Source organism: Conger conger, chromosome 16 (genome assembly GCF_963514075.1).
Source record: "Conger conger chromosome 16, fConCon1.1, whole genome shotgun sequence".
Taxonomy (NCBI): domain Eukaryota; kingdom Metazoa; phylum Chordata; class Actinopteri; order Anguilliformes; family Congridae; genus Conger; species Conger conger.
Genome location: NC_083775.1, coordinates 23,717,613 through 23,742,514, shown reverse-complemented (window position 1 = coordinate 23,742,514; position 24,902 = coordinate 23,717,613). Strand labels below are relative to the sequence as shown.

General features: G+C 45.9%; 1 protein-coding gene across 1 annotated transcript in view; it reads right to left on the bottom strand.

Moving 5' to 3' along the window:
• The window catches only part of LOC133114428 (trinucleotide repeat-containing gene 6A protein-like), a 57,572-nt gene extending 47,620 nt beyond the window's left edge, over positions 1-9,952 (bottom strand). The window contains exon 1 of the mRNA XM_061223801.1: positions 9,901-9,952. The gene's annotated coding sequence lies outside the window, so the exon portion shown is untranslated. The remainder of the gene's footprint in view (positions 1-9,900) is intronic.
• Positions 9,953-24,902: the final 14,950 nt, after the last annotated feature.

Here is a 24,902-nt window from a genome sequence, read left to right as displayed (position 1 = left end):
GACAGAGAGAGAGAGAGAGACAGAGAGAGAGAGAGAGGGAGAGGGAGAGAGGGGGAGAGAGAGAGCGAGAGAGAGAGAGAGAGAGAGAGAGAAGGAGGGAATTCATCCTAGGTTCCTCATGCTACCACTACATGACTTCCTCCCATTGACATAGCAGCCGCCCACCCTGATACATTAAGTGTGTGAGGGGGATATTTTTTAAGCAAGAAATACCTTAAACTTCCAATATTTCCAGATAATGTTCAGGACTGAGTTTTCCGAAAGATTAGGCCCCATCATTAAACAGAATTTGCTGCTCCCATCTATATTAGTGCTGTCTTTAAGCGTGGCGATATTAAGATCAGAATAAGAGAGTTCACAACATCTTTAAAGGCTGCCTGAACCAGACCTGACTATGAAACTACATAAATTCAGATTGAAAATAAGACCAATTTAATACAAGGGACATATTTCCGCAGAAACACCCATTTGGCGTGATTGAAATAGATTTGCTGCTCGCGTATCAAGGACTCACACCAGGAAATGAAAATAAAATGAAAACAAATCCAAGGAAATGTTGGAATTATTATAAGACTGAGCCACTGAGACCAAGACTGAGTCACCGCTTGCTCTGGTGATGTCACAATGGTTCACAGGGGAGCGGCCATCTGAGAAGTGTGATGGCACTCCACGGGAGATGCAAATAAACAGGGCTGATCACGCCGCATGTTAATGTGGTGATTAGCCACGCTAAATTAATTACTCGCAGCATCCACTGCTTCTCCCCTATAGACACCCGCATGGCCATTCAAATCCCGCCGCACCCAGCTTTCTCCGCACACACCAAATGCCAGTCTGTTTACCTCACAAAGTTTCAGGAGAGTAGATTTCAGACAATCCCACAGTCACCCAGCCACCTTATCCCCTGGTTAACTGTTTTTTACCCCACACATGCAAATATGAGTGATTGTTGGGGTGCATTTCACAGAAACAAGATGAGCTTGCTGAAGTGTCACAAATAACAGCGTCAAAGCTATGGTAATGATATGGTAATATTTTTATGAGATATTCTGGAATTAATTTTACTCTTCCATTCACCAAGTTTGAGATAATAGACTGTCTTGTGGACGAGTGGTGTTGTACTCATCCTGTAGAATTATAGCACAGAGAACACAGCCCACAGCCATGGTGGCCCACCATTTTGATACCTCTACATTGGTGTAACATACTTTTTCTTCACCATCTGTATAGCTCCTGCTGTCAGCTGTTTCTTATGTAAACTAAGACTTAAAGGGAGCATCAAAGTAGATTGCTTAAAAGTAATACAGAACTGTGTTTATCATTTCTAATTTGGATTCTTCTTGGTTCTCAAAATGACGAAGAAGAAAGTTAGATGTATTTTTTGAGTTTCTTTAGTTATTCGAACTTCAAAACTTCACCTCACTGCCAAACTTATCTTCATTTTCCTGTTTAGTGGTGCGTATAGGAGGGGGCAGACAGGTCCTGCCTGACGGCTAGGCAAACAGGCAGGCTCTAACCGCTTTCATACCCGCACGCAAACCATTTTCACAAATCGCTTTCCAAGTTCTGCTGAGCTGCTTGCCCTGTAGACATCTACAGCCAATGGGAGTGGAGGATTCTGCCATAGCCCCCTTTTCCTGTTTCAGTTAAAGGCATCCACCTGCCCGTTTTCTCAGGTGTCAGGTGCACCCTGTACAACATTCTGGAAACACGCTGGATCAGCAGGGCCAAAGGTCTCAGACTGCAGGGTGGAATAACGCCCTGGAGAAAAGCGTCTAATCACAATAAACCGCACACAGCCTCCAGGTATGATAGCGGGTCTGTTGGCATTTCAGTAGTATACTCTATCTGGGGCGTCTTTCCTGTTTTCAACGCGTTTGTGGTTTTCTATGCCATTTTGATTTGTAATCTACATGAACATCTTGTGATCCCACTCAACTCCCATGGCTGTATTGTCAGTGATCAGTCACATTTGTTTATTTTCCTATACCTTTCTTCTGTCACAAAGCGCAACTACATAAAGCATAACACAATATAACATTTATAAAGTTGTATTCATGATGTGCAATACATTATAATAAAAAGAAGTGATGTAAACTCTGAATCCAGCACAACACTGCATAGCTTTGAGTGGGACCACAGGGCTAGGTGGAGTTCTGGGCATATTTGGTCTTAATTTGGTCCTAATAAGGAATTCCATATTCCCATATCAGTAGTTTTTGTGCTTTCTGAATGTACACACACATACGCATTTATACAAACTCCTTTTTGTTTGTTTTCTCAGTATACATGGCCAGGTAAGTATAATTTATTAATGCAGACGATCGTGTTGCAGATGACCCACTTCTAGCTGAAGCCACTCGCAGCGCAAACAGCCGACAGTAATTTCCTGTGACACGCTGGCCATTAATAATGCAACGCCGTTCCAGCAGCGCAGGTGTGAGACGTCCAAACCATTCTCTCTGTTTACCCAGAAAAGCACAGGCAAAGTCAAACACTGAGAAAGCTCCTGTTTCTGTGCAACATGCAATGATTCTTCCGAGTCATTTGATTTACAAACATTTTTGGTTTCTTTGTCCATTCAGTATCTTTTACTTCATAATTCAAGCGAACAGACTGGTTAATGCAATACTATAATAATAATAACAACAACAAACAACAACAATGATAATAATAATAATAATAATAATAATAATAATAATAATAATAATAATAATAATAAAAACTATTATTATTATTATTATTAACTATTATTATTATTACTATAGCTCATTCCACCACTGGGGGGCCAGGATAGAAAGGACACCTAATCAAGAGGATGGGGCCCTTAGGGAGGGGACAGTCAGGTGGCCAGTGGACTCTGAGCAGTCTGGCAGGAGAGTAAGGATTGATAACAGATTTCAGATAAGAGGGACCTACTCTAGAAAGAGACCTGTTGGGTCAGAGGACATGAGGACAGGCATGTATGTGAGCAGAGTGAGCTGGAGGGGTCTTGGCACCTGCAGGGAGGAACTACAGCTGGCCACTGGGGACATCTCAGGGGCCTGAATACTGAGCTTGGTGGCATATGTAGTCAGGGAAGGGTGGATTTAGCACAGCTGTAGAGAAGAAAATGGCAGCCCCAAATTCTTTCCCCGGTGTTCTCGGGGAAAGGTGGCCGGTTATCTGGGACCACAGCGCTGGTGGAGAGCTGCAGTGTGGCTGAATGCAGTGGCGGGTTAAAAATAACGCGCTGCGCTCTGCACATGAAGACAGAGGTAACACCGGGACAGTGCAGCGCAGTAACACGAGACCGGTGACAGCTGCTCTTCACACCAGCAAGATCCCCCTGCGTTGCCAGGGAAACCGTGCTCATCCTGGGGGGAGGGGGGGGGGGGTTAATGCCTTAATTCTGGGAGGCTGTATTACATAATGCGAGGGGAGCTGGGCACTGTAGCTCCAGGGTCGTGGGTCTATTTACCAGGTGGGGCACTGCCCTTGTACCCTTGAGTAAGGTACTTAACCTGAATAGTTTCAGTAATTATCCAGCTACTGTAAATATCTGCATCTTAAAACTGTCTAAATATTTTCTGATTAAGCGGGTCTGCTAAATCAGTAAAATGTAAAAATGGAAAGTGTGTCTGTGAGGAGGGTTTTGGTGTTAGGGAAAAGTGAACTCTTATTAAAGATTGCGGCCTGAGGTGTGCAGCAATTTCATTGGCTCCTCTGAAAGGTAAAGCGGACTCTAGTCTTTTGCCGCAGTGACTGCGCAGCCCTGCTCTGGGTTGCGCAGTCTACACCCCCCCGACCTGGCAGAGGGCATTCACACTGCTGGAGGATGTCGCAGGGACGAGACAGACCAACAGTACCCATTAATATGATCTGAGAACAAGCAAGACAGTGAAGGTTAAAAAGTTGGTTTAACATTATTAGCAATGATGTGAAACATTATAGGAAGTGTCTAATGAGCAAACTGCCGCAGGCTACAGCTTGATTTTGGCAGACGGTGGTTGGTCTGAAACGGGGTCTGTCTATAGCCTAAGGCAGGCCAGTGTAAAGGCACTCAGTTATGGTTTACAGGGCTGAGAGCAATGAAATCATTTAGATTTTATTTGTATAGCACTTTTTACAGAAAACTGTCACAAAAATACTAATAAAAAGCAATAAAAAGAGTAGCAAAAAAGAACAAAAAACTAAACTCGCTAAACCCAGAAATGGCAAGCACGAGGTGGGGAGAAAAGCCCTCAAACTGTAGAGAGTAAAACCTCCCCGACGGAAAGGAGTCTCGGGAGGAACCAGGCTTTTGGGGAACCGACCCCTCACTAGGCAGCCTGGTGTAAAGTAGGGTTAGAATACTGAGCGCAGCACGCAGGCCACACTAATGAACGAAAACCTACTGTAGGTAGCCTCTCGGCTGTGTCATCCGCCATTTTGAACGTGACGCCCTGTACATTTGGATGGATTTTGCGGTCAGTGTTTTTACAGCTGGAAAAAATCTCTCTGAAAGGGATCCCAACAACGTTGTTCATCACTGTTGCTGTCATCATAGTTGCGGTGCGGACACCGCCATATTTATTTGGTTATCATTATTGTTCTTGGTGGGGGACCAGCTTTTACAGTTAATTACGCACCCAGAATTAATGACCAGGCAACAAGCAATGACACATGCCTACATCGTTAGTGGAGGCTGTGCCCCACCCCCTTTCCTTAACAAGCTCTGAAATGGTGGTGTCACTCTTGGGCCATAACAGGGTCACTCTCTGTCTCTCCTTTATGTCTCTGTGTGTGTGTGTGGCGCTAATGAACCCACTGTGTTTACATATCAAACCATACAGACACAATTTCCACTGCCTGCCCTCCCCTTTGTCTTCTCTCCTTTTATTCTTCCCTGCTTTATTCGTTTGTCTTGCTCCACCTTAAATCTATGTATATTGTCTCCCCATGAGCCCCAAAATAGCAAGTATCGAGCGATAATTACTTAAAATAATAATGCTTAAAAAACCCGTTTTTAAACAGCCAATTATTTTGTCTAATGTGCCAGCCCTATGTCCACAGACTATATGCATTTAAGGGTGGATCGCGCAAATACAGGGCGGAGATACTATGAGTGTGGCTGATTATGTATTCCGTTGAATTTCACGCACTTAACAAGGGTCGATTTGTCCATGAAATTCCTCAGCCTCTAAAGAGCAGGTGTAAACTGAGGTGCAAGCGAAACATATAGGCTCTGTATCTTGAAAAAACTTAAAATAACCTTTGCAACAAAAATCACACTATTTCAACTCAAGGAAATCATCAAACTGAATAAAACGCGGTTTGTAGGCAGTCCCATACGCTGATTCCGTAATGAGCTGTAGACTTATAAGACGCTCATTTCAGGTGGACTGCAACACACTCGCATTTTGTGCCGCGAGCTTTATGTACGGAAATCTGGCCCTAAGACTATAGCATAAGACAGGGATGTTTGTTTTTATCTGGAGAAGGGCAAGTTTGGAAACAGACTTCCAGCCCAGCATTAAAACACCACTAACAAATCCTGGCCCTCAAATGAGACCTAAATGATTTGAACCTGGTGTTTAAGTGCTCATCTAGAACAAACCCTGGACCCACACCTGCTGGTCTGGGGAAGCCATGGTAATAACAGATACTTAGTGTGTCTGACCAAACACTTACCCCCATGTCTATGAACAGCAGCGTTCTTTAACCAATTCTTCCCGGGAGAGAATCTGTTTAAAATGGTACATATAGGCATTTTAACCATTAACCATTGCTATCCAAGCATATCAGCAAAGATATGACTTCTCAAATTATGCGTAGGTATGATGACACTGCTGATGCTGACCTCATGATTTCGGATTTTAAAAAAATTATTGTCAATTATCAATGGGTGGGGGGTATGTGACTGGTGGGCTGTATTTGCGCCCTGGGTCACCAGCGGAATAGACCTAATCTATAGTGTCCTGAAATGACTGGAGGAAGATGGAGACAGTGTCAGTGCACTCTGTTGAGGGGGAAGCTGTGACTGAAGGCGTTTGTTTGGGTCGGTCTGTTCCCCATGGCTTCATTTAACAGTGATTAGGGGCCTTATCTTCAAGCTGCTGCAGTCCGGGCAGCGATTATACAGGGGAATTCATTACAGCACATCAGCGCTCATTTAGCATGGTGCCCAGCCCATTAAAGGGTGATGACACAGCCTGTCTCTGTTCTCCTCTCTCTGAGAGCCAGCTATCGCAGCCAGGACCCTGGCCTATTTTAACCTGCCGTCCGATTCCCAAGTGGGGCACAGCTGTTGCGGCAGTGGGCAAGGTATTTAAACTGATACGCATGCTTCAGTGTATCTACAGTATGACTGGATGAAATATAAAATGTAAAGCCAGACCAGGCCCTAGGTTCTGTACATCCTGAAGCCTTCTTCTCCACCCTGTCTGTCATTCGTGCATTCATGACCTTTGAACTTCGTGATGTCATTGGCCGCACCTCAAACGGCAAGAATGCCGCCTTCACAGGCAACATGGGAAGGCGGCCAGGCAGAGGCACGCCTCAAGGAGACACATCTCATGTCTCAAGGAAGGAAAGAAGGAAGGGATCAAGGAAGGAAGCGAGGAAGGGTGACCTCCAGTACTGGTGGCATTCAATTTCACAGCTGAAACCAGACCCCCAGCACTAGGAAAAACAATGTCCAGACCCCTCCACTAAGAAAAACAATGTCCAGAGCACCAACCCCATTAAACAAGGCCATTGTTTCTGACATGGGCTTTCTCTCTCCCTCTAAATAGACCACTGCACGTGTATTTATTCACATATTCTTTCCAGAGAATCTAAAGACCACTGACTTCAGTCATAACAGCCGCTGTCATTTAATACCGTCGTGTCCACATAAGCAGTCTATCAATATCAAACCTCTCCTGTCAAATGGTGCATTTTGTCAGTAGAATTTTGGTTACTGTTGCAAAGCTGTGTTAGTAAGTCCTGCCAGTGATTAGCTACTGTAACCCATCAGCCTTAATAATGTAATTCAAACTCATCTTAATTGAACACTGCAGTTAAGTACTTCAGTTTTCCTATTGTTCCACTCCCACTCATATATTCCTGGGGCAGTGTGCAGGTCTGTCCGATATGGTAGTCAGGCCACTCCGGTTTATTATTGTGATCAGTAGGAAAGAGCCTAAAATGTGGGGTAATATCATCTGCACAAAACAATGATAAACAATAGTCAGTCATAATAATTAAATTGTTTGCAGCAGGGTAGGCTATTACAAACATCAAAGAGATGGAGATCAACTGAAATAAATGAAAATGTAATGTTTCAATACTGTGACTGAAATCAATAATGGTTTATTTTTATTTCCTCTGTCATTGCTTGGTGATGCTCAGTATAAAGAGACACATCTTTATGGAGTTGCATCAACTGAGTTGCAGTGTTGACTTCTTGTGCAAATAATTTGTAATTGACAAATATGGGGGAACATTTGCTGTTCATATCCGAGAACCGAGTCCCAAGTCTTTTGAGGAGTTTGCCAAGTCAGGTGCAAATTTGCTTGGGATTCAAAATGAGCCTCAATGAATCTGGGCACTGGTTGAAAGAATCAAGGTTTTTTGGAACGCATTGGGGTTGTTATTTGTTGCCGGTGTTTTGACACATTGGCTATTTCTTGCTTTGACTCTACCAGTGTTCGGTATTTATTCTAAGTTTTTCAATCCTACTGTTCATTTCATATATTCTTATTTCTCTGATCTCAAAACCGTGAATCATTTAAACAAGGCTTTTCCCATGTTCTATGGGCATGGCTAACATGCTAAACCCTCTCATCACAAAACAACTCTTTGAGCTGTACCAGCACAGCAGTTTCTGATGAGATGTCCATCTCCAGGTCCTCAAATCTAGAATAAAGGCCTAAATTGAGGTACAAGGAATGGTATACCACAGAGTCCTAACCCTAACCCATCTTGTTTGGCCAGACAAACAAGTTGTATTGGTCTTAAAGGTACAACAGGCCATTTTGGACTTCTAACCGTCTAGAGGGGAACTGCAGCAACAAACACACTGAAAGCAGAACACTGTTTATCCCACCCCTTCTCTGTGAACGTGCTGATGTTGAAATACCATTGGCTGTGGCAATTAGAACAAATCTTCAACCAATGACCTTGAATTATTGTACAGCTATATGATGTTTTGGTAGTGCCTGCCCATCAACTGCATATTTTGAAACCCGAATTTAAGGACTATAAACACAGGCAGAGGGTGAGTGAACATGTCAGTGAGCCTTTTTCAATTATTGGAAGGGATTTACAATGGTCTTGTTACAATGTTTTAACTCAAAAATCTTACCTATTGTACCTTTAACCTTGCCCTATTATTAGAAGCGCTGTGTAACTCCTTCAAATTAACTTGACCAGTTCCTTTACCGTTGACCAGTGTTCGGTACATACTAGGTTACTGGCTAAGCTCTTTTGCAGTGGGGATTGCTCCATCCTTGATTACATGCTTATTGAAAAATGCACAAATTTGGGATTATCCACTCAAAGCTCATGATTCCCCTTCGGTACTGATCTCCATACTGATTTTTTTAAAACATTGTAAATGTTAACTGATTGTATTTTTATATGGCCGTGTGGATATTGTGAACTGAACAGAATATACTGAATCTGTCCGTGTGCAGTGTAGGGGGTGGTGCACTCTGTCACTCAAATCCTTTTTTTGTTTGACATTCTGTCATTCTGTCATTTATGAGGGTCACAATTAACCACTTATTGTAGGATTAGTTAGGCGATTGTTCTAATCCAGTCCTCATTGCGTCCCCACAAAAATACCAATTGTGATGAAAGTTTAAATCCCTGTGGGTCACATGCTTTGGATAGTATGAATATATGCGACTGTTATGACAAAACACAGTTAACAAATGAACATCTTCTGACTAACAATTCCTGAAATTTCAACTGAAACCAAACCAAATCTCAAATCTTAATTACCAGTAAACAGGCCTCCAGTGCATATTGAAACGTATGACCTCCACACCGCCATCATTAGCCTGAAGGCGGTTCAGATAAACCCCCAGCCTGTTTCTTTTCTAATGCCCATGAATTAATGCGACCGGAATTAAAGCTCAAATGTATTAGTCAACAAACCATTGATATTTCACTGTAAATGAGACATATCCTGTATTAGATAGCTGCATTACCTCCATTAAAGAAGTAGTTATAGTACTAGTAGGGGGAGAGAAAGAATGAGAGAGACCTTTCAGTGAAGGGGGACAGCACTGTGACATACTGTACAAGTGGCTTATTTTCTATTCAGCTTCAGCTGAAACTAGACCTCCAGCAGCTTCCCCACTAAGAAAAACAATGTTCAGAGCACCAGCCCCATTAAACAAGGCCATTTAGTTTCTCATAAACTAAAATTTTTGCATGCAAATATTAATAGCTTTTTATTCGTTTTATTCATTTAGCCAATCAATAAATAAACACATCCAAAACATGCAGTTTAAAACACTAGCTAACGTTCATAATACAAAAAGCAACAGACAGCCTAACTATATACCAGACTATGTGATCACAAAAACATGACATTCAGACCTTCAATACCTTCTCAACAAAACACACTCCAAAAAGAACAATCAAAGTTCTCACGCATATATATAAAACGTAAAGAAGACTAAAGTGGGAGAAAAAAATAGACAAGCCAATTCAATTGTTCATAACCGCGTCCATAAAAAAATGAAAGCTTTAAGAACAGAGAAAGAAAAAAAAGCTATATTTAACCACTCCACAGCTTGGCAAGCCAGCAAAGTAACTAGGTTATGGCTCTATAAAAGCTATATGGTACAGCATGCATATCTACATGACGCGCAGTGCTTTGCAGTTTTATTAAGTTACAGTGAGGACGGAGTGAAGATTAATTGGTCGGACTATCAATTAACTTACCGAATTGACAGACGCGACACTTGAGCAGAGCTTTGATGTCCACGGACTCTTTTCTTGAGGAGAACTCCGCTACAGCTTCGCACAGGCTGGAGTTAGCAATTACCTTTCACTAGCCAAGCTGCCTTCAACCCGATGTGTTGAACCTGTTCAAGCTGTTTTTGTCTTGAAATAAGCTATTTTTGTTCACCTCGCAGGTAAGGGTCGTGTTGCCGTGAGCTGAAGCGTCGGTCTACATTGTCACATGACCGCGGACATTAATCACATGACTAATCGTAGAGTTGGCTACTCAGGATTCGGAACCGTACCAGGGTCTTATACCGATGATCACTTTACATGTTGGAAAATGTTTTATGTACTGTACGTTGCATATCTTCAATTAAAAAAAGTTTCATTAAAAAAACCTTACTAGAGTCTTACGAAGTAGGCTATGGCTGATTATTTTAAGGCCAGGTCCCACTACCCCAAAATAGCCCCAGACACTGCTGCTACAACCGCGAAACGAGCAATCAAATCGCTAACGCTGAGGGTGCATTGGGTACTGCAATTGTGAAGAAAAATGCGGAGCGAGTAAGAGGGGGATAGATGATAGATGCACAAGTAGCGAAATTGTATTATATTCATCCGTTTCACTCACAACCACTATGCGCCTAACGTGGAATACTGTCATCACTATTTCAGTCATTTTTATTGATGAATAAATATAATGTGCATGGCTGTGTGCTACTGTAATTGTGATCTCTCTCTCTCTCTCTCTCTCTCTCTCTCTCTCTCTCTCTCTCTCTCTCTCTCTCTCACACACACACACACACACAACACACACACACATCCATGCTTGTCCCTAACATTCCCTGGCATAGCTGGCCAGAGTCCTCCTTTGTGTTTGTACACAATTCTCACCCTCCCTTTCTCTTCCTACAACACCTCCCCCCACTCTCACAAACCGTGTCCTCAGCCAACCCCTCAAACAATCACTTTCTCATAACTGAGCTCCCTTAAAATTAACCATTAAATGTGTCTACAAGGATCTAAAGAGCAATCATAGGAGGCAATTCATTTTTGTTCCCTGTAGGGGACATGTGGTAATCTCAAAAACCATACATTCAGCTGTACCTACATGGCTACTGAAACGTGTTTTTTGTCATCCAAAAAAATAAATGTCTGGTCCCAAAGCTGAAGAACTTACTCATATGAAATATGCATATTACTTGGTGGTACATTGGGAGAAGGTCATTACTAAGGGACACACACATAACACACACACAAGCTGTATTTCTCTCTTCTCTCTTTTCCTCTCCCTCCATAACCCCCCTCTGTCTCTCTTGACCTCTCACTTCTTCCCCATCTCTCGCAGCCCCCAGACATGGCTCATTGAAATTCTGCACACTGCACCGGTCACGGAAGCGCCAGCCAAACTCGCTGGGAGAGAGAAGAGAGCTCATAACTTCACACTACACAGCGGAGCTCGCGCCCACAGCTCGCACCACGCCAGCGCGCGCTCAGACAATGCGTCGCTTTCGAGAGCTACCCAGGCACGGCACGAGAGGCGCATACACAATGCAGCAGGGAACACTCGGACATCTGTTAACCATTTCGCCGACACCAGACAACACTTCTGTCACCCTAAATCACTTTGCTTTGCAAAAATGGAGGATGGTGGCAAACAAAATGTCATGCAGCACAATGGGGGCATGCAACCTCGCAGTAAATTATATATTCTAATCAGTGCTTTTATTAGCTTCTGTTCCTTAGCTGTCTCACATGCATTTCTACAAAGTGAACAGGAGAGGTCATCGAAGAGTCCAAAAATGAATTTTGAAACTGCGGAGTACATGCACTTTGTGTTTTACTTCCATGTTTTTGCCCTTGTCTAACCTTTATCTATGAAGACTGGAAAAAGTGCAGAGAGCACTCATATGTCTACCATTTTTGTGGTCAAAAACAAAATATGTGTTTAAGATGGTAGATGGTAGATGTCGACTAGTAGGGCCACTGGCATTGAGTGAGGGGGCAAGTGGTTGGATGGCCCATAAATCCCCCCCCCCCCCCCCCCATCCATCACAAGTAGATTCCAGATGATTCCACTTTCTTCCCACAGGTACCAGTTTGATTCACAGCACCCATAATGCAATGCACGAGAACGCACTGGTCACAAAAACAGTTACTGGACAAAGCAGGACAATGCTCTGATCCCTGTGGTTTGTTTAGGAGTTGAATGGAGAATTTTCAAATGGTCATGTGAGATTTTCAAAAAAGGCCTTTTCACAACTTCAAAAAACACCACTTAGGTTTGTGCTGCGTGTGCTTTTAAATGTCCTCTTATGAATCACAGCAGGCTTTTGTGTATGTTTAAAAGGACATTTGCAACATGAATGCTACTTTTGACACAGCCTTCATACTGCATTAAGCCTCCTCCACATTGGCCTGTCTATTACTTCAGAGTTTACAGATTTTTATAGCGAGTACTGCCCTGGAGGTGGTTAAGCACGTTTGATGTATTATTTTGTGATGGTCTTTGAAAACCAGCTTGCGGAGATGCACTAGAGAAAAGCTGTAAAGAACATTTGAAAGCCCAATAACTGTGAACTGAAGCATTCTTTAATGCTGTCCTAACTGCTTAGAGGCTATTTTCATAATCAGCTAAAAGCAACTTAAGTGCAGCGTGTTAAATCTGATAAGCCACCTTTCTCTTCCAGACCATCACTGTTGCCAGCACCCTCGGAACTCAAGTTCACAACAGCTGCAATTACAACTCTTCTTATCTTTACTTACAATTTCACTAGACTCACTCTTTAAGTGCCTCGTTTTTGTGTAATAGTGATTAGTGCACCAATTAATTCAATTACATTTTATTTGTATAGCGCTTTTCACAGCAGACTGTCCCAAAGATGCTTTACATAGGAAATACCAGCCCTCAGCCCCCAACTATCATATGAGGTAAATAACTCCCTAGTCGGGAGAAAAAACCCCAAGCAGCAGCAAGAGCAATGTCCCCGATGGGAAGACGTGTGGAACATGAGAGGAACCCGGCTATAGGGGGCCTGTAACCTGGCTATAGGGGAGCCTGTAACCTGACTATAGGGGAGCCTGTAACCTGACTATAGGGGGCCTGTAACCTGACTATAGGGGAGCCTGTAACCTGACTATAGAGGAGCCTGTAACCTGACTATAGGGGAGCCTGTAACCTGACTATAGGGGAGCCTGTAACCTGACTATAGGGGAGCCTGTAACCTGACTATAGGGGGCCTGTAACCTGGCTATAGGGGAGCCTGTAACCTGACTATAGGGGAGCCTGTAACCTGACTATAGGAGGCCTGTAACCTGACTATAGGGGAGCCTGTAACCTGACTATAGAGGAGCCTGTAACCTGACTATAGGGGAGCCTGTAACCTGACTATAGGGGAGCCTGTAACCTGACTATGGGGAGCCTGTAACCTGACTATAGGGGAGCCTGTAACCTGACTATAGGGGCCTGTAACCTGACTATAGGGGAGCCTGTAACCTGACTATAGGGGAGCCTGTAACCTGGCTATAGGGGAGCCTGTAACCTGACTATAGGGGAGCCTGTAACATGAATATAGGGGGCCTGTAACCTGACTATAGGGGAGCCTGTAACCTGACTATAGGGGAGCCTGTAACCTGGCTATAAGGGATGCCCATCCCCCTCTGGCTATAAGGGGATGCCCATCCCCCTCTGGCTATAGGGGAGCCTGTAGCATAGTGTTTAAGGTACGTGACTGGGATCCGCAAGGTTGGTGGTTCGAATCCTGGTGTAGCCACAATACAATCTGCCCTTAACCCTGCATTGCTCCAGGGGAGGATTGTCTCCTGCTTAGTCCAATCAACTGTACATCGCTCTGGATAAGAGCATCTGCCAAATGCCATCCATCCATCCATCCATCATCACCCGCTTATCCGGAGTCGGGTCGCGGTGGCAGTAGGCAAAGCCGGGTATTCTAGGCGTCCCTCTCCCCAGCAACGCATTCTAGCTCCTCCTGGGGGATCCCGAGGCGTTCCCTGGCCAGGAGAGATATGTCATCTCTCCAGCGGGCTCTGGGTCTCCCTTGGGGTCTCCGCCCAGTTGGACGAGCCCGGAAAACCTCCAAAGGGAGGTGCCCGGGAGGCATCCTGATCAGATGCCCGAACCACCTCAATTGGCTCCTTTCGACGCGAAGGAGCAGCGGCTCTACTCCGAGCTCCATCCGGATGTCCGAGCTCCTCACCCTATCTCTAAGGCTGAGCCCGGCCACCCGACGGAGGAAGCTCATTTCGGGCGCTTGTATACGCGATCTCGTTCTTTCGGTCACTACCCAGAGCTCGTGACCATAGGTGAGGGTTGGGACGTAGATCGACGGTCCGATGAAGCCAGCAGAACCACATCATCCGCAAAAAGCAGAGATGCGAAACCGGACACTCTCCTCACCTCTGCTGCGCCTTGAGATCCTGTCCATGAATACCACAAACAGGACCGGTGACAAGGGGCAACCTTGGCGGAGTCCAACACCCACCGGAAACGTGCTTGACTTTGTGCCGAGAATGCGGACACAGCTCTCACTTTGGTTATACAGGGACCTGATGGCTCGTAACAATGGCCCCGGTACCCCATACTCCCGCAGTACACCCCACAGGGTTCCCCGGGGGACACGGTCGAAAGCCTTCTCCAGGTCCACAAAGCACATGTGGACTGGATGGGCAAACTCCCATGACCCCGCCAGCAACCCTGCCAAGGTAAAGAGCTGGTCCACTGTTCCACGGCCAGGACGGAAGCCACATTGCTCCTCCTGAATCCGAGGTTCGACCGTCGGTCGGAGCCTCCTTTCCAGCACCCTAGAGTAAGCTTTCCCAGGGAGGCTGAGGAGTGTGATACCCCGGTAATTGGAGCACACCCTCCGGTCCCCCTTCTTGAAAATGGGGACCACCACCCCGGTCTGCCACTCTACAGGTACTGTCCCCGACCTCCACGCAACACTGAAGAGGCGTGTCAGCCAAGACAGCCCAACAATGTCCAGAGCCTTCAGCATCTCAGGGCGAATCTCATCTACACCCGGCGACTTGCCACTGAGGAGCTTTTTGACTACCTCAGCAACTTCCGCCAGGGATGTAGGTGCAGATTCCCCTGAGTCTTCGGGCTCTGCCTCTTCCACAGAGGACATGTTGTTCGGGTTCAGGAGCTCCTCGAAGTGCCCGACAATATCCCCAGTCCTAGTCAGCAGTTCTCCTCCCCTGCTGAAAACAGCCTGAGACAAGCCCTGCTTTCCCTTTCTGAGTCGTCGGATGGTTTGCCAGAACTTCCTCGAGGCCAACCGAAAGTCCTTCTCCATAGCCTCCCCGAACTCCTCCCATACCCGGATTTTTGCTTCAGCGACTGCCGAAGCCGCAGCCCTTTTGGCCACCCGGTACCTGTCTGCTGCTTCAGGGGACCCCCGGGCAAGCCAAGCCCAAAAGGCCTCCTGCTTCAGCTTGACGGCCTCCCTCACCGCTGGTGTCCACCAGCGGGTTCTTGGGTTGCCGCCCCGACAGGCACCGATGACCTTCTGGCCACAGCTCCTGCTTGCCGCCTGTGCAATGGAGGCTTTGAACATGGCCCACTCGGACTCCATGTCCCCAGCTTCCCCCGGGATGCGTGAGAAGTTCCTCCGGAGGTGGGAGTTGTATACCTCGCGAACAGGGGCCTCCGCCAGACGTTCCCAGTTCACCCTCACTACACGTTTCGGTTTACCGGGTCTGTCCGGCACTTGATCCAACTCACCACCAGGTAGTGATCAGTTGACAGCTCTGCTCCTCTCTTCACCCGAGTGTCCAAGACATACGGCCGCAGGTCTGACGATACGACCACAAAGTCGATCATCGATCTTTGGCCTAAGGTGCTCTGGTACCAAGTACACTTATGAGCTACCCTATGCTCGAACATGGTGTTTGTTATCGACATGACCAGCACAGAAGTCCAATAACAAAACACTGCTTGGGTTCAGATCAGGCAGGCCATTCCTCCCAATCACCCCCCTCCAGGTTTCTCCGTCATTGCCCATGTGAGCGTTGAAGTCGCCCAGCAGAACTATGGAGTCTCCGGGTGGCACCCTTTCCAGGATGCCGCCCAGTGACTCCAAGAAGGCTGGATACTCTGAACTGCCGTTTGGTGCATAAGCACAAATGACAATCAGAGCTTTCCCCCCAGCGACACGTAGTCGCAGAGAGGTGACCCTCTCGTTCCCCGGGTGGAACTCCAACACAGTGGCGCTCAGCCGGTGGCTTGTGAGTATCCCCACACCCGTCCGGCGCCTCTCACCTTGAGCAACTCCAGAAAAGAACAGAGTCCAGCCCCTCTCCAGGAGTTTGGTTCCGGAACCAGTACTGTGCGTGGAGGTGAGCCCAACTATATCTAGTTGGTACCGCTCCGCCTCCCGCACTAGCTCCGGTTCCTTCCCCACCAGAGAGGTGACGTTCCACGTCCCCAGAACCAGTCTGTGACGCCGAGGATCAGCACGCCAAATCAGTCTGCCAAATGCCTTTAATGTAATGTAATGCCTATAGATTTAGATGGTAACAGTTCAGTTATTAAACTAGCTGGTAAACTATAAAGTCTGCATGGATTGATGTAATGTATGCGGTTCATTATAACATTTTCATTGCTTTCGCCTGAGTTTAGCCGTGCACTAAATATCAGCAATGGCATCTGATCCGTTCTCGTACTTGTCCTTGTTATTTGCTCTTGGTTATATTTACCACCATGGCCTTTTATGTTGCTTTGGACAAAAGTGTCTACCAAATAAATAAATGTAATGCATAAATGCTTTCATTTATTCGTTTCCTCAGTGCTGCTCTATGCCACAAACACTGTGCTAGCAAATCCCACACTTCAGATTAACTGGGATTATCGGAGTCTGCAGCACAGAGAAAGCCACTCACTGTCTGCTGCTTCTATTTTTGAATGCAGCACAAAGGGACGAATCAGTTGCAGAGGTCTGATATTTAATGCGTTTACAGAAGATGTCTGAGCACCTTTGAATAACACACGAGTAGAGATGTTTTGTCCCCCACACACAGTCACACATACACTCACCGAGCACTTTATTTGGTATTTATTAGACCTATTTTTTAGACTTATTAAATCTTCTGCTGCTGTAGCCTATCCACTTAGAGGTTTGACGCATTGTGTGTTCAGAGATGCTCTTCTGCATACCACTGTTGCAATTTCTGTCACCTTTCTGTCAGCTTTAACCAGTCTGGCCCTTCTCCTCTGACCTCTCTCATTAACAAGGCGTTTCTGCTTTCAAAACTGCTGTTCACTGGATGTTTTTTGTTTTTCGAGACCGTTGTGTGTTAAAATCCCAGGAGATAAGCAGGTACAGAAATACTCAAACCAGCCTGTCTGACAACAACAATCATGCCATGTTCAAAATCTCTGAGATCACACTTTTTCCCCATTCTGATGAACATTAACTGAAGCTTCCATCCCGTATCTGCATGATTTTATGCATTGCACTGCTGTCACACAATTGGCTGATTAAATAATTGCATGAATAAGTAGGTGTACAGTTGTTCCTAATAAAGTAGACTAGATGAGTATATATTAACAGGCACATGCACATATACAGCCACACATATACTCACAGGCAGATACAGAGAGACAGACATACACACAAACACCACCACCAAAAACCCCCAAACACAGAACACGCAACAGTCTCTTCACCAATCAACAGTGGACTAGCAGGTCTGTCTGCCTGCAGCTGTTTATTGGCTGAAAAGTGTAATTAGTGTGCTTCATCTCGGGCAAGTCTGGCACAGAGCCAATGAGACACAAATAAACAGCTCTATGACTGAAGACACAGACTTGGGGGTGGCAGTGCATGCGTGTTTGGGGGGAGGGGGGTCGCAGACAACAAATTCTAAAAGCCTGTTGTATATGTACATAACCCATCCTAATCAAACTGGTAACCTGTTCTTTACCCCTAAACTGAAAGAGTAAACTGAATGGAAAATGGAAACAGAGAAAAGCAATGAAAGCAGGGAGACAGTTGATCAGCTGTGCAGTGTCCATGCTATAGCAGACAGGGGGTGCTATCAGCATTCAGACAGCTGCTTTCGCTCCTCACAAACACTAGAAAGGTCCCCGAGGATAGTTTCCACCACATAAATGCCTCGTTTGGAAACAGGATGCCTTTGCAGACATATGCCACAGGAGTGACTGCAAAGACTTGACGGTGCTCAGACCTTCCCACCACAACAATTCTGTGATGCTTTCCTCAGCACCAGGAGCTGCACACGCAAGGGTGGCTGTTGACTTCTCCCACTCGTTCAAAACCCATGGACGTAAACTGCAGACCGTCTCTGACCGCAGGTGGTTGAAGGGAGCACCCGTTCAAAAGCTCTGCGACACGTCCCTTTTTTCTTTCATGACATTCATGGTTATGCCATTCAGGAATGCAGTAGAGTACCACACATACACACACACACACACACTCACACTCACACACACACACACACACACAAAGCCGGAGCTCGGTGAAGGGAGGAGAGGATCAGGAGGAGGGGGGTGGGGTGCAGTGCTGGCACCGTACCAGCCTCACGCTGCCAAGCCAGCGCTCAGGCAGCCCTGATTCAAATACGCCAGCATCTGTGTCCACCGGCAGGCTGGCAACGCCTGGCAGGCACGCCTCCGTGTTCCACCCCTCTCCCTCTCCCAGCCTCTCCGCTCCACGGCTACGGCTGTGCCAATCACGCAAATCACCCGGAACCTTCCGGAACAGAGAGCAGGGCAAAAAGGGGTGTCGCTTGCCCCCCTGTTCTCGCCCACATTTTTTTCTCTTTGTGTTTCTGTTCCCGGTGTGTAAAAAAAGGGGCATGAAGTTGTCCTTACCTGGCAGCAGGAGTGGCTGTGCAGCATGTGCTGTGCAACGATTCCGCAGAGCAACACGCACAGGGAGGCGAGCCAGCCGTGGCGGCGGGGCAGAATTGCAGGCAAATTAAAATGTCGGCGGGAACGAGGGCAAGCCTAACCCTCACACCCTCCTCCCCATCTCCCGTGAGAAGCACGTCCAAAAATCCAAAGATCAACCAGCAGCTCCCTGGATGGACTGTACGGATCAATTATTCTCTTCAATATGTTTGCATGTTGTTGTTTTTTTTTTTCCTGTATCACATTAGCTTCGATCGCCTTTCCTTGTCTGTTTTAAAATTTAATTTTGGCAGGTTCTCATAACATTTGGAGGGATTTTTATTTTTTTCTGATTTTCAAGTTCATCTCAAATGTACAGTATGTGTACGTGTCATTTGGCAATGTTTAAATAAAGCTTGAACTATACTATTTATTCATGAACTAATATACACTTTAAGACAGATTGTTCATTTAAAATTAAAATAAATGCTTGACATCCAATTCCTGCAACAGTTCCTGCACTGTTGACGTTTTCTGCATCTTAGCATTTAGTTATAATTATCTACTTCAGATTCTGCTTCCAAAGTTTTTAAATCATATCGAGGACTTTGAGTTGCATATTTCCTCAGAAATCTATGAGACCAGACAAAACAGTCTGCTCTCTGACCCTTTCAGGAGATGTGGGGAATGCCAAATTGCAGAAGAAAGCATATATTTAAACATAAAATCTTTACTGGGAAGTAATATAGGTGGCTGGCAGTCTGCCTCTACCAGCTGTGCATAAAGTGTTCTCTTCCAACACAATGACGGTGCAGCTCAGCTGTAAGACTCCAGAAAGAGCAACAGCACTGGGGGAGAACGCACTCCTTGGAAGAAAAAAACTCACTGATGTTTGGCAATAAAATGTGTTTCAAATTTTATTGGTTATTATAGAGTCGAGTAAACAGATGGCATGACTTTGACTTTTATGATCCCTTTATTTCAGCCTCTTTGATCTGCGACCTCAAAGGAAATTCACAGAACCCAGAAAAAAAACTAGGATTAAACAGCTAGAACCAGAACCCATCAAAAATAAACAGTCATGAACAAATAAAAAATATTACTTACACGGACTTAAATAGCAATATAAAGCAAAATAAAAAATAAATAAAAGACAAGATATCTGGAGAAAAGTAAAAATACAAAAACCAAAAAATTAATTAATAATTCAGGATCCCATTTCTGCACTTGATCAGGCCAGATAATTGAATCTACATCACAAGAGATATTTTCCTCAGCAAAACTTTCCTTAACCGAATCATTGATCTCAAACTGTTTTCTTTCATTTTCCTTGATTAACAAATGTGTCAATGCCCCGCACTCACTCTGGCCGTGGAGGTGGCACTGGCTTGCTGATCTCCCCTTCCTGGAAATTCTCTGCGTTTTCTGACCTATCCCTATCCACCTTTGAATGCCACGGTGTCTCAATTACTCACCCTGTTAAACTTTATATTGTCGTCGTTTATCGTCCTCCAGGTGCCCTGGGAAGTTTCCTTGATGAGCTTGACACTCTACTCAGCTCATTCCCTGAGGATGGCACCCCACTTATCCTCCTGGGAGATTTCAACATCCACCTGGAAGCCTCCCAGTCTGCTGCCTTCGTACCACTACTTCACTCCTTTGACCTCTCTCTGCAACACTCTCCCCTAACTCACAAGGCTGGAAACCTTCTCGACCTGATCTTTCTGAGGAACTGCTCCTCTTGTAACCCCACTGTTACCCCTTTACACAAGTCCGATCACCATTTCCTTCTCCATCTCCCTAGCCCCTCTGCCTCTCTCCCCTTCTCTCACCCCCACTCTCTATCACCTCCACTCTCTATCACTCTCTCTCTACCCTCCTCCCTTGCCCCCAGAGTCACCGCTTCTCTCCCTCCTCTTGAATCCTTCTCCGAACTACCCACTGACTCTGCATCTTCCACCCTGCTTTCCTCTCTCTCCTCAGCCCTTGACTCTCTCTGTCCCCTTGTCTCCCGGCCTGCTCGATCCTCCCCTCCCAGCCCATGGGTTTCTGACCTTCTACGTTCCTCCAGGCCCAGCCTACGTGCAGCTGAGAGGAAGTGGAGGAAATCAAAAGACCCATCGGACCTGTCTCTCCTGGCGGAATTCTCCTCCGCTATCACCACTGCCAAAAGAAATTACTTCCAAACAAAAATTCCACTTCTAACCCTCATCAACTGTTCTACATTTTCTCCTCTCTCCTCAGCACACCTCCCCCACCATCTCAGTCCTCGCTCACTGCTGATGACTTTGCGGTATTTTTTGAGGGGAAGGTTGCAGATATCCGCAGCACCTTCGCAACCACCACCACTTCTATGCCTGCCTCCCTTTCTGTGTCTGCCCCGTTTCTCCTCTTTCTGTCCCCTTACAGATGCTGATGTGTCTCACCTCCTGCTCTCCCACCGCCCTACTACTTGTGCCCTGGACCCCATCCTCTCAAACCTCTTTCAGGCAATCACGCCTGACATCCTCCCGTTTGTCACCTCCCTTGTTAACTCCTCTCTGTCCTCTGGCTGCTTTCCCTCATCATTCAAGAGGGCCTACATCACCCCGCTCCTAAAGAAACCCACTCTAGACCCCTCCTGCATTCAAAACTACCGTCCGGTATCTCTCCTTCCGTTTCAATCCAAATCCATTGAACGAGCCGCCTCCAACCAACTCTCTTCCTTCCTCTCACAGAATAACCTGCTGGATCCCCACCAGTCCGGCTTCAGATCTGGCCACTCAACGGAGACTGCACTCCTCTCTGTCAATGAGTCCCTTCAGGCTGCATGAGCAACCTCTCTCTCCTCTGTCCTGATCCTTCTTGACCTCTCTGCGGCGTTCGACACGGTCAACCACTCCATCCTCTTAGCCTCCCTGGCATCTACAGGGATCTGTGGCACAGCCTTAGAGTGGATCAAATCTTATCTCTCTGGCCGGTCCTCCCAGGTGTCCTGGGCTGGAGGAGTGTCAACCCCTCGCCCCTTGTTACAGGAGTCCCCCAGGGCTCAGTCCTCGGACCCCTCCTCTTCTCCATCTACACGAGATCCCTTGGCCCCGTTATCTCTGCTCATGGCATCTCCTATCATTGTTATGCCAATGACACCCAACTCTTTCTCTCCTTCTCCCCATCAGACACACAGGTCTCTACCTGTATCTCTGCCTGCCTGAGAGACATCCAGAGCTGGATGGGCAACCACCATCTAAAGCTCACCATCTAAACCTCTCCCTTCTCTGATTTCTCACTCGGGGATACCACAGTGACCTCATCCCCTAGTGCAAGAAACCTTGGAGTGGTGATGGACAACAGGCTATCCTTCTCCGAGAACATCGCTATGGTGACCCGGGCGTGCAGGTTCTTCCTGTACAACATCCGGAGAATCCGACCCTTTCTCACCACCTACTCCACTCATCTCCTTGTTCAAGCAATGGTCCTGTCCCGCCTGGACTATTGCAATTCTCTGCTGGCTGGCCTTCCAGCATCTGCCATCAGACCCCTACAACTGATCCAGAATGTTGCAGCCCATCTGATATTCAATGTTCCCAGACATTCACATGTCACCCCCCTGCTCCGCAACCTCCACTGGCTGCCTGTTATGGCTCGCATCAAATTTAAAACTTTGGTGCTCGCATACCAGGTAGTTAAAGGATCAGCCCCTGTATATATTCAATCCCTTATCAAGACCTATACACCAACAAGATGCACCACTTCGTGCCGTCTGGCGCCTCCCCCTTGCCACATCCGCACTTCACGCTCATGACTGCTGTCTGTCCTGGTCCCACGGTGGTGGAATGACCTCCCGGTGGATGTCAGAACGGCAGAGTCTCTGACCTCCTTCAAGCGCAGACTGAAGACCCATCTCTTCAGGCTACACCTTTCCCTCCCCAACTCACCACCATGATTAGCCTTAGACTGTAATGGCACTTATGTATAGATTGTATAGATATTGTTACTTGTATAGGTATTGTTGTTTTTATTGGCTGTTGTATTGTTGTATTCTAGCGGCCAACTGTGGTATGCTAGTTTGAATGTTGATTGTACTCTTCAAGGGTTCTGATTTTCTGTATGTTTACACTAGAATTGTACTGTCCTCTCCGGTCCTCTTTGCACTTGTTCCTGGGGTGGAAACTATCTGCAATGCGTAGATTGTAAACTGGTATTGCTGGTCATTCTGAAAGCTAACACGGAAGATAACAGAGTGATGCATCTTTTTTGATAAGCGTTGGCTAGGCTACTTAGTGGTTAATTGATTAGCCCCATCATTGAAACATTTGTTAATCAAGATAATTGAATGAAAACAGGATGATTAGTTTAAAGGAAAGTTTTCCGCCCCACCAATTCTGAGCTCACGAGAGGCCACTGCAAGAATCACTATCAAGAGTATTGTATTGATATGTTACAGCAAATAGCAATAGAAAAGATTTACCAATTCTCATATCTAAATGTTTGTATGATAGAGGTAAGTGTGAAGTGGCTGAGGTTCGGCTGAATTCTACCCTTGGCTTGACCCCAGTGTACCCAGAGCCAGACCATGGTTGACCTCACTCTGTAAGGTCCACATTAGCTCAGGCGGAAAGAGCAGTCGTCTGGCAATCGGAGGTGTAAGAAACCCCCCAAATACACCAAAAGCCGGAAGTATCTGAGAGGTGAAGGAAACGCGTGTACTCTGACCAATGCTACTGGAACAGGGTTAATTTAATTTTTTCCCGTTTATCTGACTCCAAAAGATAAGTTCAACTGCTCCTCTGTTCTAACAGTTCAACAAAAGGAACTGCAAATGTCCGCCAATAGTGTGGCTCTGTATGATCACAATCTATTTGTATACACACGGACGTGCCTGTGGCCTGTATAGCCTACAACAGCTGGACGCTGACTCACAGGTAACTTACATTACCTGTGGTTTATTCCTACAAGATCTTTATTCAGCAACCAGTGTACTGCACCACCAATGACACCAAACTATTTCCCACATCATTAGCTATCTAAAGACACTGTATGTGGAAAACCCATCCACTGAGGTGGCAGAATTGCGCAGAGGCAGCACAATGATGGGAGCAATAGTTCTGTATTGACGAGCACTGTCTTTTTATCAAACATTGCTGGCCCTGAGTCAACATGGTTAACACAGTCTGTTTCCTTTTGAGGGTCTGCAGAGAGGCACACTTATGTAAAATGCCCTACAGAGGGTTGCTGCTTCGATTTCCATCCTGAGGGTGTTGAAGTGTCCCTGAGCAAGACACCTAACCCCCAAACGCTCCTGACGAGCTGGTTGGTGCCTTGCATGGCAGCCAATCGCCGTTACTGTGTGTGTATGAATGGGTGAATGAGAAGCATCAATCGTACAGCGCTTACTAACTAATCTTCAAAGAACCACCCGCATCTTGTCTGAGATATCCGCCCGTTCTTCCTCATTGTCCTCCCCCTCCTGCTGCTCCTCTCATTCTTACTTCTCGGGTATGTCCCAATACTCAGTGTTGGGATCAGCGTTAGTATTGGGATACATGCTTACTCACACTCTCCGTCCGGCTTTTGCAACATCAGCCATTGTTTTCCAACACACAAGATTTCACATAAAAAAATGTAAGCTCAATAGTTTAACCAACTTGTGTTTTACCTGTGAAGAGTGGTCAATTGATGTGAAGTGAAATTTATCATATTTACTGGCGGTGTTTTCCATGTGAATACAAGAGATTGACCTAATTTGAAAATTGTCCCTAAAGAAGAACAATGTGTGATGATTTTGGTGTGTTGAATGAGATTGAAATCTGTATCAAAACAAGTGAAATGTGCTTTTGTATATTTGGTTCACAACAGCGGTTCCCGTGCGCAAACAAGCGAGAAAAAAACTGTAAAAGAATGCTGGAGAATGTGGAAGTAGCCAGGTATTTTAAGTAGTCTGATACTAGTGAGTCATATCTAAAATGTGTATAGAGCCTCGCAGCTATTCACGAACACGCATTATGTATCACATACAGAACCCCAACAAACAGTGCAACATTTGCAAAGCAAATATTACAAAATTCCACTTGCAGCACGCTGCTGCAAGCGCGCACTGACGTTTCCACGCGCAGCGTGCCCCCTGTTCCTTTGAACAGGAAACCCTGTT